Source organism: Oryctolagus cuniculus, chromosome 13 (genome assembly GCF_964237555.1).
Source record: "Oryctolagus cuniculus chromosome 13, mOryCun1.1, whole genome shotgun sequence".
In the NCBI taxonomy this organism is placed as follows: domain Eukaryota; kingdom Metazoa; phylum Chordata; class Mammalia; order Lagomorpha; family Leporidae; genus Oryctolagus; species Oryctolagus cuniculus.
This window is the reverse complement of record NC_091444.1, coordinates 19,280,796-19,299,172: the sequence shown is the minus strand read 5'-3', so window position 1 is coordinate 19,299,172 and position 18,377 is coordinate 19,280,796. Positions and strand designations below refer to the sequence as shown.

The window sequence follows — 18,377 nt, the reverse complement described above, 5'->3', positions numbered from 1 at the left end:
TGTGCACTGGGGCAACCAGGGGAGATCCCAGCCTGGGACTCTCCTGCCTGTTTTATCTCGTGGCCTGCTCCATCCCAGTGGCAACTCTGGCAGCTGATCTTGGTGACCAAACAGTGATGACTCCCTCGAGCCACAGCTTCTACGAAAGCCGGGTGGAGCGTTCCCCTCCCTGTCTGAGTCTCCTCGTCAACAAGAGGTTTCCCAGCACTGCTGTTACAGCGTCTGCTCCCTGGGGAGGAAAGCAGGGAGCGAGCAAACAAGGCGGGCTACTTGCAGTTCCCCACCCTCCACTCTGCCTTCCGTTTTGTCAGGACTCAAGCAAATATCAAGCTCAAATGTCAAGCCAAACCCTAGAGCTGGCGCCAACGGGGTCACCTGTCCCTTGGAAATGATGGCACTCCTGGCGGGCCCTACAGGTCCTTTGCTGGAGAATAGCAAGAGCCGGGGCGGCCTGTGCGCCTTTTAGTTACTGAGAGATAATGAGCCATGAGCCTTTTATGAATGCCCTGAGCCCAGAGGTTGGCAGGGGGTGGGGAGGCACACTGATGCCAGCATCTATGGAGAAGGAAAGGGGATGAAGAGGGACAGAAGAAGAAATGAGAATCTGATGAGCACCCACTCTGGGCCAGCCCCTCAGAACATGTGCCACTCTTGATGGACTCATATACTCCCATTTTCCAGAGAAAAGTGAGTCTGGAGGGCGCTAAAACCTTTGTCCATGGTCACACAGCTGGTCAGGCACACTTGAACCCAGTTCCATCCCATTTCCTGGAACCAGGGATCCAGGATCTGGCAAACTCTGACCCCAGGGGTTGAAAAGCCAGTGGAAACCAGCATTCTTTTCTCTATCACTCAGGAGCTCTGCATCCTATTTCCAATTCTAGTAAATGGATTTTCCAGCATTAGGGAAACCCTGCTGCACCTGCTCCCCTCCCAGGGCTCTGTCTTAGGTCAGATTACAGAACAGGAAACACAGGGGGTCTAGGGTCGTACCTTCCTTCAGACATTTCCACATGAAGAAATTGCTCCTGGTGTCCTCCATCAATGTAGACCACTGGGTTTTACGGCCAAGGGTTACCCCCTGATTTCAGTGGCTCATACTCTGGGTGTCTAGAATACCACCGTTTCCTTCTGACCTTGGGATGCCCGGGAGTGCAGACGTTACAGAAGCAAAATGCACTCGGCAGCCTCTCACTGAGCTCTCAGTATGTGCCAGGTACTGTCCTGGGTACCAGGAATGTCTCAGTGCACAACACACTCCAGACAAGTCAAAGGAAAAGAAACCTGATTAGAAGGTAATGCCGCACTGTAAGGGAAGGGCCTTGGGGGCGACAGGCGGGGTCAAACATCAGCCCCGACCCCTACCAGAAAGATGACCCCACCCAGAGCGTTAGCTTTTGTACCTGTGAAATGGGGACAAAAACAGGAGTGTTGGAAGGATTAAAGATGATGTATATAAAATGCCTGGCTTACAGCAGGGTTCAAAAGTTGCAATATTATGTTCCCAGTCCCCCCCCCCCCACCGAACCCACAGATTCTGGGACAAGGCGCCCACGGGGCGTTATCTGCACAGCATCCTAGGGTCAGGCTGGTGAGAGGAGCAAGTCGGATCCAAATCCACCTGCAGCCAAGGACTTTCTCCTCTGGAAACATCGACTCGACCCAGGGACCCTGTGGAAGACACAGGCTGGGGGCTGGGGGCAGGTTTGATGGCCCCCCTAGGGGGCCACAGACCACTGGAGCAGGGCGGACAGGAGAGCTGAGCCAGAACCAGCAGCTCTGGGCACTGGGAGTGTGAGACCCTCGGGAGAGCTAAGCGGCAAGGCCACAGAGACTTCGAGAGGAAGCCTGCTGCCTGGTTAAGCATGACAGGTCCTGTGGGAGCACAGGAGCCCTTCTGTGGGGTGAGGACGCTCATAGCCCCAGGGAGAAGGTGTGGCCCCCACACCCAAGCTCAGTGCTAGTTCCCTGTAACCGCTGTGAAAGTCCCCGTTGACTCTGGCTTCTGTGCAGGGAACTTCTGTTCTTACACCCAGACAATCTCTAACGCACATCCTGCACCTGTCCCAGAAGGTGGCTGTTATGACATAATTTGCAAGCAGCTGCCATTTAGCCTACATCCAATGACGGCTGTCGAATTTCCGACGTTCTTGTCAACCAGTCAGTCACCCAGCAACGGAGAGAGGAGATCCAGCATTGGACTGGATGGGGTTGCCTCTCAGCCTCACATTCCATGAACACATCTCTATTCAGCTGTGGAGTGAACACAACGCTAGTGTTGACGGCACTGTTTGCGGGGAGTTTTAAACAGGATGATCCAAATTTAACTCCGAGCCTGGATTATTACTTCTACCATGGACATTGTTGGTTAAGACACAGCAAGTGCTGTTTAAGGTGTTGAGCTAGGAGGGGCCGGCGCTGTGGCGTAGCTGGCCAAGCCGCCACCTGCAGTGCTGGCATTCCCATATGGGTGCCGGTTCGAGTCCCGGCTGCTCTACTTCTGATCCAGCTCTCTGCTATGGCCTGGGAAAGCAGTAGAAGATGGCCCAAGTCCTTGGGCCCCTGCACCCATCCAGGAGACCCGGAAGAAGCTCCTGGCTCCTGGCTTCAGATCGGCCAACTCGAAACATTGCGGCCATTTGGGGAGTGAACCAGAGGATGAAAGACCTTTCTCTCTGCCTCTCCCTCTGTCTGTAACTCTACCTCTCAAATTAAAATAATAATAAAAATTTTTTAAAAAGTCTCGAGTTGGGCCAGGACGGAGGACACAGTGGGAGCAGGATCTGGAGCAGGCAGGGAGACGACAGGGAAGGGACAGAGAGGGAGAGTGGGGAACAGGACAGGGGGCAGTTGGGCAGAAACCGTGGCCCGGCAGGTTAAGCCACGAGGCCAGCATCCCCTCAGAGTGCTGGTTTTAGTCCCGGCCACTCTGCTTCTGATCCAGCTCCTTGTTAATGTGCCTAGGACGCACTGGATGATGGCTCAGGTACTTGAGTCTCTGCCTGAATGGAGTTCCTGGCTCCTGGCTTCAGCTCACTCTGCCTTCCAACTAAACAAACAGACCTTAACAGGGAGGGTCAGTGGAATAATAAGTCGCAGGTGTATGCCACACTTTGATGTCGATGCAGTGCTGTCACCTACAGTAACTCATCTGTCTCTCACAGCATCCCACAGGTGGCCAAGGAAAGGTGACATTCCACGCCCTCTGTAGATGGAAGAACTCAGGCTCAGTGCAGGTACTGAGTACTGCGTACTCAGGTACGTGCAGGACGCACGCCCGAAGTTAAGGCCACTCCTTCACCCTTTATGCCACACCAGCCCCGAATGCAGGGTGGAGGGCCTGAAGTGAGAAAGACAGGAACGGAAACTGGGGGGCTTCTCTCTAACTTTACCTTTTCGTTTCAAGTTTACCTTTTCATTTCAAGGCTTTACCATTCAGGCCAGGCTAGCGGCAGGGCAGCCCTGCAATGGTGTCTAATGCCCACTCCCAGCTCAGACGGGTGCTGCCCAGGTCTGAAGGCAGGGGGGAAGGTGCTGCCCAGGTCTGAAGGCAGGGGGGAAGGTGCTGCCCAGGTCTGAAGGCAGGGGGGAAGGTGCTGCCCAGGTCTGAAGGCAGGGGGGAAGGTGCTCTCCAGGGAGACAAATGCAAACTCCCGGAGCATCGCCAGCCCCCAGGCTCGGGGAGCGCACCCGGGAGCTGGCGGTGAGCAATTCTCGCCCCCTCTCTACCCCTTGATTACTGCGCCTCCCCAAGCCCTGCCGTAACACTTGGCATATGGTCTGCGTTCACTTCAGACTCGCTGATTGAATAAATGAATAAGCGAACAAGCAAACACACAAATGAATGACAGATTGGCGCTGGCGATAAAAATCAGCCTGGGCTGTCACATCACGGCGGCTCCGCCCTGCTGACTCTCAGACCCCAAATCGCAGCTCAGCACCAGCCGGGCTCGGCGCTTCCCCCTTTCTGAGGAGCCACGCCCTCAGGAAGGGGCAGGGCCAGGGATACCCAGGCAGGAGGAAGACCCTGCCAATCCCTTTCCTGGACCCCTGTTTTCCCCATGCAATGCCCTGCGTCTCCCAGCTCCAGATCCACTAGGCAGATAAACTTCTCTGCGGAGATAAGGGTGGTGCCAACGGTGCTTCCCCTTTGCGTTTTCACTACGTCATTCATCGGTTTCAACTAAAGACCTTGATTGCCAGTAACCTCAGCAACAGCAAAAACACATCCGTCTTTCCAAGTGCTCCTGGGGCAAGAGCCCACTGTGCCGCCCACCATCCCCGTGTGCCAGGAATGGTCTCCCTGTGGGCGTGGGGAGAGACACAGCCCCCGGCCCCCGCGGAGGTCAGCCTGCTGCAGTGATGGGATCAAGCACCCAATCACAGTCCTTGGAGTGGGGAGAATGGGGCTGCAGCCCTGGCTCTGCCTCAAACCCATGTCCCTGGGCAAGTGTCTCGGGAGAGACAAGGGACCAGGTGTCCAGTGTTACCCATCTCAAATGCTCGGCGCCCTGCTCCAGGTCAGAAAGCCCCTGCAAATTTGCATGCCAGCCGTGCCTGTCCTCGGGCCCTAACAGATGTCCTAGGAGCGCTCCCCATAGGAGGGCTGCAGCACAGACGGCAGGGAGGAGACGTCTAAAGAACCATCCTAATGGCCCACGGGCAGCAGAGGAGCAGGCGGGCAGCAGGCGCCGTGCAGGCCAGATGCCACCCTGCGGGTGACATGGGCGCTGGCTCAGCTGAGGCTGGAGGCGCTCCAGCGGGGGAGGGGGCACATACAGCCTCCCCCCAACCTGCCAGTGCATCTGAAGCTCATCAGCCAGAGGGGCAGTCCAGCCCCTCCTCCCCAGCCCCGCTGCCTCCCTCCAGCCTCTTCTCCATCCCAGCCTCTAGCCTTTCTCCTCCTTCAAATCCTGTTTGGCAATCGCCTCCTCCAAGAATAATTTCCAGTTGGGTCCTGCCAAATTCTGGTCTTCCCATTCCCACTAACACCTCTTCAGCTCCCAGCGATTCCATCAGCAGCTCCCCACCGCCACTTGGTCATGTGTCCCTGTGCCAGACGAGGCTTCACGTGTGTGTTCCTGCTCTCGGCTGCCCCCAGAAAGAGGGTGGGCATTTCCCACTTCCTCCTTTCTTCATCGTCAGCTTCCAAGGCAAGAAAACAGGGCATGTAGGATGCAGGAACAGTGGTCTATAGATGGACCATACTTCTCTCCCTACCCGTGGACAGCTGCCCTGGCCAGTCCCCAGGAAGGCCAGTGCTGGAATCTCAGCCAGTCTGGACAAGGGCTCGGCCAACATGTCTACCTCCGGGGCCAAAGTCTGGATTGAGAGGGAGGGCAAGCTGTCCCAGCAGCTGGTGGCTATACGCACATGTTTCCTAATCCAACTCACAATTCCAATGAAAACCTCATCTCCCCAGCCCACAGCATTGCCCACAATCCTAATGTCTAATAATATTAATTCTGGGATGAGCCACATAAAATGGCCTTTTATAGGTCAGAAGTGGCCACGTTATGACGATTTCATTTGGTTCAATCCAGCAGCCCCTTGGTGGGGATCATACGCCCCAGGAGGCAGTAAACCCCCTGAAGGCCTAGACTTCTCCACTGGTGGCCAATACTTCCTGCTTTCCAGCTCGACACGTGATGGAGTCACGGAAGGACTGGGGAAATGCTTCCCAACTGAACCAGGCAGGCAGAGCGGGGCATCCTATCGCTAAGCCTCAAGGGAGGAAGTCTGAGGCAGGCGGGACCTTGCTGGCCTCTTGGTCATTGTGGACAGAAGCACGGAACGTGGCTGCAGGCTGAGGCGCTCAGCGTCTCGCCGCCCTTTGTCTTCCCTACAAGAGGAGGGTCTTAGGTCGGAAATGTCTTGCGTCCAATGTCCAAACTTGGTTTCACGTTGCAGCGGGGGAGGCAAAGGCCCAGAGGTGTCACCTGCCCCACTCAAGGTCACACAGCAGGTAGAGTCCAGATCCCAAGTTTTCTGCCTGTCGGTCCCTGGGCTCTTCTGGCACAGGACAACACACTCCTCTCCACCTGCCCCCTCGCCAACTTCCTGGCACTCGCTCTTTCAGGCTCCCTAGGAGCACGGAAGGGGAACTGACGGAAGCGCTGTCCTCCAGGAAAGAGCGCTGGGTCACGTCGGGCCTCGCCTGCAGTTCCCAGGGAGCAGAGAGGAGGAGGAATCCCGGAAACTCACCCTCTCCCGGGGCAGGACCAGGCTGGGAAGGTGGGGGTGGGCAGCCAGGTGTGCTGTCCCTGCCAAGGGCCCCCTAGCAGGCTTTGCTTAGCTCAGGCATGAAGGCCCGCACAGGCAACAGCCAGGTTCTCTCTGAATCACCTGGTTATGGAATTCAAAGCGGACCAGAAAGGCTGACCCACAACGACCTCTGGCTGAATCCGTCTGTCCTCTGTCCACCAGGGCCCCTCTTTGAAAGGGAGGAGTTCTAGAAGCCCCCAGTCCCCAGGCTGTCTCTGTGCACCTGCTGCAGAGCCGGACAGGAAAGGCTGATGCCAGTGGCACTGAGGATGGAGAGGGAGAGTCCCCGAGGGCAGCCCCTCTGCGTGCTCTGTGGGGAGTTAGGGAAGACAATGGCGTTGCTCAGGGGTCTGGGAGACAGCAGTCCTTCCTGGCACTGACTGCTTCCCTATCTTAGGATGTAAAACTGCAAACCTGAAACACAGGAAACAGCACAACCAACAACTCGGGATCCTTCACTTGGGCTCAGTAGTTGTCAGCATCCTGTATGCCCTCCCACTTGGCATATGAGAATACTTCATAAAGACCACAGGAAAACAGTATTAAAGGGGAAGTTTATTTTGGTGCAAAAAAAGAAAAAAAAGCTTGAAATCTATGCTTTTAAGGGTCTTCAAAAAATTAATGGAAAATGTCGCCGTATGGAAAGACTGCATGAATTTCAAATTTTTTTTTGCACCAAAAATAAATTCATCTTTTAATTCTATGTTCCAAGAACTTAAAAAAAGTTTAGTGGGGCCAGTGCTGTGGCCAAGTGGGTGAAGCCATCACCAGCAGAGCCAGCATCCCATATGGGCACCAGTTGGAGTCCTAGCTACTCCACTTCCAATTCAGCTCCCTGCTGGTGCACCTGAGAAAGCAGCAAAGAATGGCCCATGTCCTAGGGCCCCTGCACCCACGTGGGAGACCTGGAGGAAGCTCCTGGCTCCTGGCTTCAGATCAGTGCAGCTCTGGCCATTGCAGCCATCTGGGGGGTGAACCAGTGGATGGAAGACCTCTCTCTACCTTTCTCTGTAACTCTTTCAAATAAATAAAATAAATCTTAAAAAAAAATAGTTCAGCTAGTTCTTTAAATTTTGTTTTATTTATTTAAGAGGCAGAGAGAGAGAACGAAAGTGGGTGAGCTCCTGTCTACTGGCTCACCCCCCAAATGCCCTCAACGGCTGGGGCTGGGCCAGGCCAAAGCAGGGCGCTGGGAACTCCATCCAGGTGTCCCATGGTGGGGGCAGGCGCCATCACCACTGGCTCCGAGGGTCTGCTGGGGCAGGAAGCTGGAGCCAGGGATTGATCCCAGGCACGCAGATGTGGGACGTGGGCTCTTAACCAGCGTCTGGGCTATACTCACTCTCACTTCCCGAGACATTTTGAAGTACCTTCACATATATGCACACACACACCTTTCCCTGAGTCATCTGGAAATAACTTACACTTTGGCCTTAAATAAAATTTGCATAATCTCTAAGAATATTCTCCTATGAAACCACATTACCATTCTCATACCTAAAAAACTTAATAATTTAAATAATTTCATATTTATTTTGAAAATTTCCCAGAATATCTTTCATTATTAATTTTTGACTCAGATCCTGAAGTGCCAGCATCCCATACAGGCGCTGGTTCGAGTCCTGGCTGCTCCATTTTAATCCAGCTCTCTGCTGTGGCCTGGGAAAGCAGTGGAGGATGGCCCCAGTCCTTGGGCCCCTGCACCTGCGTGGGAGACCTGGAAGAAGCTCCTGGCTCCTAGCTTTCGATCAGTCCAGCTCCAACTGTTGCTGCCATTTGGGAGTGAACCAGCGGATGGAAGACCTGTCTCTCTGCCTCTCTCTAATTCTGCATTTCAAATAAATAAATAAAAATCTTAAAACAACAAAAAAAAGTTTACCCACAGCATATGGCTGTCACATCTATTTAGCTTCCTTTATTCCAGACTGGTTTCCACCTCCACACCTTTCCCCTTTGACCCATCAGTGCTCAACTTTAACATTTTTTAAAATTACATTCACTTTTCTTTCTTATTTTGCATGTATAATGAAAGTTGTTTGCATGTCTTTGTAAAATTTTTTCATATAAGTTAATGCACCATTCCTGAAAAAACTCATCTGAAGCAATACTCCATTTAGAAACATGGCCTCGCTACAGCAGCACCACCGCGGCGTCCAGGCCGGCAGCACTTGCGTGGGCTGCTCCCAGCCTGCCACCCCAAGCCTCTGATGACACTGATGTTTAAATTTACAGCGCGGGCCGGCAGTGGCTTTCAAGCTGTCTGTGCTTTGCTGGTTGACGAGACAGATCCAGGCACACCTTAAACCTGGAATAACGTTATCCTCATTTAGAGCAAAAATAGTTACTACTCTAAAATTTGCCCTGGCTATGACATTTGCTGGGTCTTAGTCCACCCGAACGAGGATGGACGGGGTCCGAAGAAAGGTAAGTGCGTCGCTCGCCCGTTCCCCAGCCTCCCGATCCTGGAGACAGTCAGACGCAGCGGGGAGTCAAGTCAAGCAAGCAAGAACTCCGTTTATTGGCACATGGTAAAGCCTTTTAAAGCACAAGACCACATGATTACTGGGGCAGGGCTTAAGGACCGACCAGTTACTTAAAAGGTCATTTTACAGGGCGACTTTTTACAGGACCAGCCATGTCTGTACACTGTCATCAGTTGTCACCTCCCCTGATGCTGAGCGGCCAATCAGCTTGGGTGGTAAACGCCTTCGGGTACCGCCCACCTTACTTCCTTTGGGCGCCATCTTTGAATTGCCACGGGATCTTACCCGTCCTTGACTACTACTCCAGCTGTTAAGGGCTGCGCCAGACGATCTTACCCATCATTGGCTACCACCTCAGCAACTCAGTGTATGATGTATTATACCTCTGCATCTTGGCAGTGGCCGTGGGTGGATGTAGAGTTCCCAATCTGGTGCTTAAAGAGCGGCATAACCCAGTTCTTAAAGAGTGGCATATAGTTGTCGGACCACCATTAACTGGACCGCAGCAATGCAATCTTAGACAAATTTACAAGGACAATGGAGACCAAGGGTCCACAAGGGGGAGGAGATAAGGAAGCCATCCCCCAAGGCCCGACCACAGGTAACTAGGGCTTCAAGGTCTTCTTGGAGGGTCTTGACCTTGTCCTTGATGATGCTGGAGGGATTAGCACAGAAGCAGCACTCCTGATGTACCATGATGATCCAGTCACAATGAGGCAGGGAGTTCAATATGGTCCTTTTATCCCCGTAAGAGAGGAGTGCTGAGGATGGCTTACATTCTAGATTTCTCTTTTATCTCTTTATAATGAAGATTGAGAACAAGGGGCTGGCATTGTGGCATGGTGGGTAAAGCCGCCACTGTGACGCTGGCATACCATATGGGCACTGATTCAAGTGCCGGCTGCTCCACTTCTGGTCCAGCTCCCTGCTAATGCACCTGGGAAAGCAGCAGAAGATGGTCCCAGTGCTTGGGCCCTGCACCCACGTGGGAGACCCGGGTGAAGCTCCTGGCTCTGCACCAGCCCAGATCCAGTTGTTGCATCCATCTGGGGAGCGAATCAGAGGATGGAAGATCTCTCCCTTGTCTCCCTCTCTCTAACCCTGCCTTTCAAATAAATAAATCTAAAAAGAAAAAGAGGTCCAGGACAAACGTTGTTGGCAGCTACACAGGGGTATGGTTAGCATCCTTACTGCAACACTGCAGGCTAAGGTGAGCCGGCCGGGGAGAGCTGGAGTCCGATGACTGGCTGAGGTGGCAGTGCAGGATGTCCCCATCCACGGCTCCCGGAAGAACTAAGTCCCCTGGAAGGGGATGTGCTGTGCTGTGGGCTGAACGTCCCCAGGCGATGGTGCGGGGAGGCAGGGCTCTGGGAAGTCATTAGATCACCAGAGTGCAGCCCTTGTGAACAGGAGAGATGGCGTCTCTCTCCCTCTCTCTGCCACATGAGGACATGGCCTTGTGCAAACCAGGAAGTGGGCCCTCTCCAGACACCACGTGTCCCAGACCTCCCACCTCCAGAGCAGTGAGCAACAGACGCCTGTCGTCCAAGGCCCCTGGTGTTCCTGCAACAGCGGCCTGAGCTGAGACACATTAACACCACCCTCTTCACCCTTTGTTTCAGCACCCATTAGTGAGCCAGCCTGAACCTGGTATTACTGTGGGGGCTGCAAATCTGTGGACTGAAAGTTCAGAAGCAGGGAGGGGGGGCAGCAGATGCTGGCCCCAGGGTGCAATGTTTCACAAAGGCAAAAAGGACACGTTTTTGAGATCTACTGCAGGTGGTAATAACATAATGTGCGGCCAGTGCTCTGGTGTAGCGGGTTAAAGCCACTACCTGTGGTGACTGCATCCCGTATAGGTGCCGGTTCGAGTCCTGACTGCTCCACTTCAGATCCAGATCCCTGCTAATGCACCTGTGAAAGTAATGGAAGATGGCCCAAAGGCTTGGGCCCCTGCCACCCATGTGGGAGACCTGGAGGAAGCTCCTGGCTCCCGGCTTCAGTCTGGCTCCACTCCAGCCAATGTGGCCATTTGGGGAGTGAACCAAATGGAAGATGAAAGATCACTCTCTCTGTGTCTCTTGCTCTCTCTCTCTATTCTGCCTTTCAAACAAATAAATATTTTTAAAAATGTAATGTATATTCCAAAATTGCCAAGAGAGCAGATTTAAATGTACACACACACACACACACAAATATGTGATTGAGATGCTAGCTTGAGTTAATCATTCCATAATATACATGTATCAAAACACCACATTACACCCCAATAAATAAAATTAGTATTTGTCAATTAAATTAAAATTGTTTTTAAGTTCTCTGATTACTCTGACTTCCTGCTCCTCCCTGCCCTGTCACCTGTCAGAACTGCCTCACGGCACCTTTTTTACTTTGTAAGGATTTATTTTATTTATTTGAAAGAGAGTTGGCCGGCGCCGTGGCTCAAAAGGCTAATCCTCTGCCTTGCGGTGCCGGCACACCGGGTTCTAGTCCCGGTCGGGGCGCCGGATTCTGTCCCGGTTGCCCCTCTTCCAGGCCAGCTCTCTGCTGTGGACCAGGAGTGCAGTAGAGGATGGCCCAGGTCCTTGGGCCCTGCACCCCATGGGAGACCAGGAGAAGCACCTGGCTCCTGCCATCGGATCAGCGCAATGTGCCAGCCGCAGCGCGCCAGCCGTGGCGGCCATTGGAAGGTAAACCAATGGCAAAAGGAAGACCTTTCTCTCTGTCTCTCTCTCTCACTGTCCACTCTGCCTGTCAAAAAAAAAAAAAAAAAAAAGAGAGAGAGAGAGAGAGAGAGTTACAGAGAAAGATGGAGATAGAGACAGAAAGGTCTTCCATTTGCTGGTTCACTCCCCAGTGACCACAACAGCTGGGGCTAGGGCTGGGCCAGGCCAAAGCCAGGAGCCAGGAGCTTCACCCGGGTCTCCTACACCAGGGTCTCCTACATGAGTGCAGGGGCCCAAGCACCAGAGGCATCCTCTGCTGCTTTCCCAGGCGCATCAGCAGGGAGCTGGATCAGAAGTGGAGCAGCTGAAGCCAGCACTGTGGTTTAGTGGGCAAAGAAGTGGAGCAGCTGGGACTCAAACCAGCACCACATGGGATGCAGTGTCACAGGCTGCAGCTTTACCCACTAGGCTGCAACACCAGCCTCCATCCGGAATTGTTGTGCTCCGTGTGTCCGGCTTTTTGATGCTCAGTGCACCCCACTCACCCCATAGAAGCCCCATTAAGACAGTTCCTGTGCCCTCTAAAGTGCCGTATGCTTTCACTTTCTGGCACAGCATGGTTCACCTGGACTTCCCCAGGCCCAGGCTTGGAATCAGCCACTTCTCCAAACAGCACTGGTTTCTTGTAGCGGTAAATGGTCCTCAGAAATTAAACCCCAGGGGCCAGCGCTGTGGTATGGTGGGTAAAGCCACTGCCCTCGACACCAGCATCCCATATGACTGCCAGTTCAAGTCCCGGCTGTTCCACTTCCAATCCAGCTCCCTGCTAATGGCCTGGGAAAGCAGTGGAGGATGGCCCAGGTGCTTGGGCCCCTGCACCCAAGTGGGAGACCCGGCTGAAGCTCCTGGCTTGTTGCAGCCATCTGGAGAGTGAACCAGTAGATGGAAGATCTCTTTCTCTCACCGTCTATCTATCTATATAACTCTGACTTCCAAATAAATGCATCTTTAAAAAAAGAGAAATTAAACTCCAGGTGCTAGATGCGTTGAATGCTACCTGGGGCAGCACTGCCTCCAGACCCTTTCGCTGGGCAGACCTAGGAGCACACAAACACCACGGGTCCCCCTCCCCAGCCCCACCTCATCCTTGTTTCTCTCTTGTTCCCTGGGGAGGCCTTGCTTTACAGCAGTAGCAACACGGTTACTCCTCTGCCCTAACCCCCAGCAAACACAGCAGAGTTTCCGATTTCTGATGCCAAGACTACCACCAAAAACAGGCCTGCAGGCTCCAAGGTTTCTGGGCAGCTCTTTTTGTCCACAGACAGCACCAAGCTTTAAAAATTCCTTGAATCCCCGCTTCCCCTTGTCGTGAAGTTGATGTTAGTCACTGTTTCTGTTGTGGCTGACATTAGGGTCGCTTTCTCCTTCTTTTGGATCAAAACTGTCTGAGAAGGCGAAACGAGAAAAGCCTCTCCCGTGTGTCTCTCTTCCACCCTGGACCCATCCGCTCCCTATCAGCAACCACTTTAATCAGCTACGGCTTATCCTTTCTGTGTATGTGTTTGCAAAACAGACTTATTCCTCCTACTTTCTCACCCCAAAGGTGCCATACTCTCCATACTTTCCTGTATCTTCCTTTTTTTTTTTCTTTTTTCTTTAGCAATGCACTCTATAAATCGCAGCGTGAGTTCCTAGGACCCCTACTCACTCCTTCTCTCTTATTGGCTGTGTAATACTCCATTCTGTGCACGTACCACTGCTCATTCAACCGGTCCCTTAAGGATGGGAATCTGAGTAGTTTCCTATTACAAATACGCCTGCAAGAGTCACCAGGTGCATCCGTGGCTCCGGGCTCGGGAACGCGCACCTTCCGGGTGAGTTCCTCGGCACAGGCTGCTGGTAAATGTGGGTGTAGTTTTGCTGACTTCCCCTCCACAGAGGGCACACTAGTGTGTACCCCTGGCACTGATTTTGCAGCCAAGGCAGACCTCACTGTGAAGTGTCCTGAGCTGTTTTCCTTGAACCCGGCCTCGACGAAACACCACCCCAGGCTCCCTCTCTGTGCCCCAGCTGACGTGGCAGGGCAGTAAGTGCCCCCTCCTGAAACTTCCAGGGATTTGTGCATGAAACGTAGGGACGCAGAGCCAAGGGAAAGATGAGGCTGACCTCAGCCAGAGAGGAACCAGGCAGGAGAGCGCGGGACCTCACCCCTGATGCCTCCGGCTCCTGACCTTTCCACCAGCGCCCCTGCCCTGCCCCCCACCAGCTTCCAGCTTCCCTGACCGGGAGCCCTGGCTCTGCTTCTAACCAGATCCTGCCTGGTTTCTCGTGGGCCGAGGTGGAGGCAGAGCAGAAAGTGCCCGTCATTTCTGTTTTAACATGCACAGAGGAAATCAGTCAGTGGAACAAGAATGGTTCACACGAGGGAAAAAGGAAAGAGGAGACAAAGAGAGACGCTGGGAGAGGAAGCGGAGCACAAAACCTTCCACACCGGCCTCTGGACTCCAGCCCCAGGTCTGCTCGGCTCCTGCGACCCACAGAACATGGGAAATGAGTGGAGAAAGCTCCATCACATCACGACTGGGTCCAGGGGCCTGCCTCTCATCCCTCCTTCCAAAGGCAGAATCCATGCCTGGGAGCCTGGAATAGGGGTCAGATGGTCTGAGAAGGCCCCCAGGGAAGGCCAGTGGGGCCCAGGCTGGACCACTCCCCTGCAAGCTCAAGCCCATCAGGCTTCTTAGAGTCCTGGGGACCAGGAATGCACACCTTCCTTTCCTCCCTCCAAAGCCTGGTGGCTCTGGAATGTTCTACCTTACATGGGCATGGCCCAGATGTGGGGCTGGGCTGTGTGTGGGTGCTGGGTCTCCAGGCCAGGAGCTTTGAAAGAAAAGGACCCATGGGGTGTGGGGGTGGGGGCGGTGTTCCTGAGAGAAGAGAACTTGAACGAGAGGCACTTCCCTGTGGAAGGCTTCGCTTGCTGACAGGTAGCAGCTGGGGCAGTGCTGGGCCGAGCAGCCCCGGCCCCCTTCCTCCCTGGACCCAGGTCAGTGAGGGCAGGAAGGGCAAAGCTCTCAACAACCTTGCCCACTGAGCCCCTCCCCACCTTACTTCCCCCAGCATTCAACACCCTGGGCAATGCTAACTGCTCTGCTCAGGCCCAGCCCCGGCCCGCCTGTTTGGATTTGAATCCACAGCAGTCTGGCAAATCTGACCCGGGCAGCCCCTGCCCACCACGGGCTGTGCAGAGGGAGCAACCTGCCAGGCTGAGGTTCACTGCCAGACGCGCCCAAGCCGCCCCTTCCTTCTCCCAGTAAAGGGCCTCCCAGGTCTCAGGCACTGTGCTGGGCGCTAGGAACGTGACTTGACCTTGAATCCAAGAACCGGGAGGTGGGAAGGGCAAGGGGGCTAGGGCTCGGCGCGGTAGGGGGCAGGAAGTCGCGCGCTCGGAGTCTCGGGCAGAGGCCGGGCCCGGGAGGGTGGAGCCGAGCTGCGGGAGAGGCAGACAACCGGGCGCGGCCACAGAGGCAGCCGAGAGCGGAGGGGGCCGCCGCTCTGCTGCAGTCCCGGTCCCGCCCGGAGCCGCGAGCCCCGAGCCCGAGCCCTGAGCCCCGGAGGGGAAGGGCCCGGCTGCGGGGACACGTTCCCCCCACCCCGCCCAGACTCTGGGCCATCGGAGCGGGCGCCCGGTGCACGCTCACCAGGAACCTGCTTCTCAGCCAGCAGCCCTGCCAGACTGCCGTAATCGTCCCCTGTCAGAGCTCCGAAAACGGACAGGCCGGCCGCAGGGGCGGTGGGACCAGGGGCCGGCTGGACGAGAAGCAGGGAGCTGGGGTGGGGGCCGGCGTGGTTTGGGGCTTGCACCTCAGCAAGATGGTGGCAGGCACGACTGCTCGCCCAAGGAGGGGCGTAGACATGGATTCTCCTCCCCTCCCTGCTGAACAAGGGCACGGATTCTGTCCTGGGGCCCCTGTCCATGGCCAAGCCCACAGGTAGGGACCTGCGTCAGCCTTGGGGTGCAGATCCATCACCTGGGGCCCCAAATGGACACTGGTTCCTGTTGCTACCCGGCACCCCTAGGCTCTCCCGGCCAAGTCTTGCTTCCTCCTTCCCCAGCCAAACTCTCCACCAGGGCTGGAGGCAGAAGCGCGGGCTCCCCCGCCTGACTCTCACAGCCTCGTCTCTCTCCCTGGGCACAGGGAGGTTGCCAGGCTCACCAACAGCCCGGGCCCTGGCCGTGCTCACCCCGAGGCCCCTCGCCATCACCTGGCCCCGACAGGGATGACCCCGGTTCCTCCCCTCTTTCCAAGTAAAGAGAGCCCGAGCAGAGGGGGGCGCAGCGAGGCCTCCCAAAGCGGGGGTGGGGGGTAGCTCTGGGGAGGGGCCGAGTCTCCCACACCAGGCGCCCCACCCAGAGGAGGAGGAGGTGGCGCTGCAGAACGGGATGTGGTGTTGGCTCTCCCCCTCCACCGCCCTCAGCAGGGTGCCCGCCGATTTCTCCTCCGACGGTTTCCCCCCCCCAGACCAGCGCCTGCAGCGTTCGGCGAGTCCCTTCCAGGATGCGGCGGCCACCGCCGGGCCCTCCACTCACGCACGCACGCACACCGCCGCAGCAGGCGAGGGGCACCCCCGTGGGCAGCGGACCGCGGGCCCCCTGCAGCAGGCGCGCGCCAGGCGTGTGCGTGAGCGTGTGAGGGTCGCGAGGGGACAGCGCGGAGCAGCCCCGGCCTGCATCGCAGCCTGGAAACCGCGAACTTTTCGGCCTCGCCCCTTGCCCGCCCTCCCCGGTGGGCCCCGAGAGGCGCGGCGCCCTCCTCGCACTCCTACAGTTGGTTCTGGACGCACACTCAGACAACAGCCGAGCGAGGGAACTCCCAGCTTTTTCCACAGCTAATTATAGACGTGAGCGTCTGAAGATGTTTTTGCAAGCGGCAGAGAGAAACTGCTGAGGCTTCTCCGCAAAGCAAAGCCGTCTGGCGCGCACTCCGCCCTCGCCACCCCCCGGAGCCCCTCTCCCAGGTCCCCAAGCAGCCCCTCCTTCCTGCTTCTTTTCTTCTTCTTCTTCTTTTTTTTTTTTTTTCCAATCTCTCTTTGGGGCTTTCGAGAAAGGGAACAGACGCGGAAAATATTTTTGCAACAGTTTTCCATTCTGCGTCTCGTTCCCAAGCCAAGGGGGAGGGGAGAGGCAGGCGCGGAGCGGGGGGCGGGGTGGGTAACTGCGCTCTCCGAGAGCTCCACCCGGGCGTGGAGAAGGCCCCTCCGCACCCCCTGCCCGCGCGGTCCCGCGACGCCGAGAGCCGGGGAAGGGAAGCCCTCGTTCGGCTGCGCGGCTCCTCCGGACCGAGAGCGAGGAGGCAGCGCCCCGCACACCTGCGCGCGCACGCCCGCCCGCCGAAAACGCTGCAGGCGACGCGGCGCGAAACGGGCTCGGGAGCCCGAGGGCCGGCGAGGCGAAGCGGGAAAGAAAGTTTGCTCGGAGTCCCGCATCCCCGGCGAGCCTACCTCGCTCCAGCCGCGATCCGGGTTCGTGCACGCGGGACGCTGTCTCCGCGCGCCTCTGCAAGGGGCCGCCGGGCGCCCCCCGCGCTGCTCCCGGAGCCGAGCCGCCGGCCGCGGCCGCGCCTCTCCACGCGCAGCCGGGGACCGGGCTGGGTCTCCTCCCCGCGCCCCTGGAGGAACGCGGCGCAGGGGAGCCGGGCGGCTGCTCGGGCGTCGCCGCGGCGGGGGGATGCGGCCCCCGGGGGAGTTCGTGGCCGCCTCGCGACCCCCGGCTCCGGACGGCGTCAGCAGCGGAGCTCCGAGCCGAAAACGCTTGTGCCGCGCGCGAGGAGAGGGGCGGAGCGCGGCGGGGCGGGGCGGGGGCGGGGCTTGGCGCGCGGCCACACCGCGACTCCGCCGTTAAGGTGGCCCCGTAAGGGCGGCCGCCGCTTCCTGGGTCGTCTTAAGGGGGAATACGCGCCGAGTCCTCTTCCGCGCGCTCCGAATCGCCCACCCCAGGCTCGCGCCGGTCGGGCCGGGGGCGGGTGCGGAGGTAGGGCGTGGGCGCGGGTGGCGGCGTTCAACCGTTGTTGGGCGGAGGGGAGAAAAGGAAGTCTTAGGCCGGCGCCGCGGCTCACTAGGCTAATCCTCCGCCTTGCGGCGCCGGCACACCGGGTTCTAGTCCCGGTCGGGGCGCCGGATTCTGAGCCCGGTTGCACACTTTCAAGTGCTTGGGCCCTGCACCCCATGCAGAAGCACCTGGCTCCTGCCTGCGGATCAGCACGGTACGCTGGCCGCGGCGGCCATTGGAGGGTGAAGGAAGACCTTTCTCTCTGTCTCTCTCTCTCCCTGTCCACTCTGCCTGTTAAAAAAAAAAAAAGGAAGTCTTTGCGGCTGCGGGGCCTCTCAGCCTCCTGCTGGGACCCGGGCGCCCTGCGGGGTGTGTGTGGACTGGCACCGGGCGGCTCCTTGGAGCGGGAGAGGAGAAGGCATTGCTTTGGTCGTGCACACACGCACATTTCATGCACAGAACAGAGCCCTAGCCGTGTGAGCTACAGAATCTGTTAAAAGTTGTTTTATTCACTACCCAAATGCCCACAGCAGCCAGGACTGAACCAGGCCAAAGCCAGGAGTGGCAGGGACCCATGCACCTGGGAAGGTGCACTAGCGGGGAGGGGAGTATCCAGGGCTCCACCCAGGCACTCCCTGTAGGATTCGGGAGGCAGCCGCAGCTGCTGCAGCCAGTGCCGGCCCCTGCAGTCATTTCTGGTCTTCGTGGCAACCTTCAAAGGTGCTCCTCGCCATCCTCGCTTTATGGCTGAGGAAATTGAAGATTGAGTGGCTCTCCCAAGGTTACGCATCTGCTTAATGACAGAGCTGGGAGTCAGGGCCACGTCAGACTGACTCCAAAACCCATTACTCTCTCCCCTACTCTGCACTCATTTCGGTCTTCATTTGTACACACTCGGACCTCCGTGCCCAGTTGTCC

General features: G+C 56.7%; 1 protein-coding gene across 5 annotated transcripts in view; it reads right to left on the bottom strand.

Moving 5' to 3' along the window:
- LOC100353865 (plasma membrane calcium-transporting ATPase 4) overlaps nt 1-17,052 on the bottom strand; it is an 89,241-nt gene extending 72,189 nt beyond the window's left edge. For all 5 annotated transcript variants that reach the window (XM_051821144.2, XM_070055120.1, XM_002717580.5 and 2 more), the window contains exon 1: nt 16,913-17,052. The gene's annotated coding sequence lies outside the window, so the exon portion shown is untranslated. The remainder of the gene's footprint in view (nt 1-16,912) is intronic.
- Nucleotides 17,053-18,377: the final 1,325 nt, after the last annotated feature.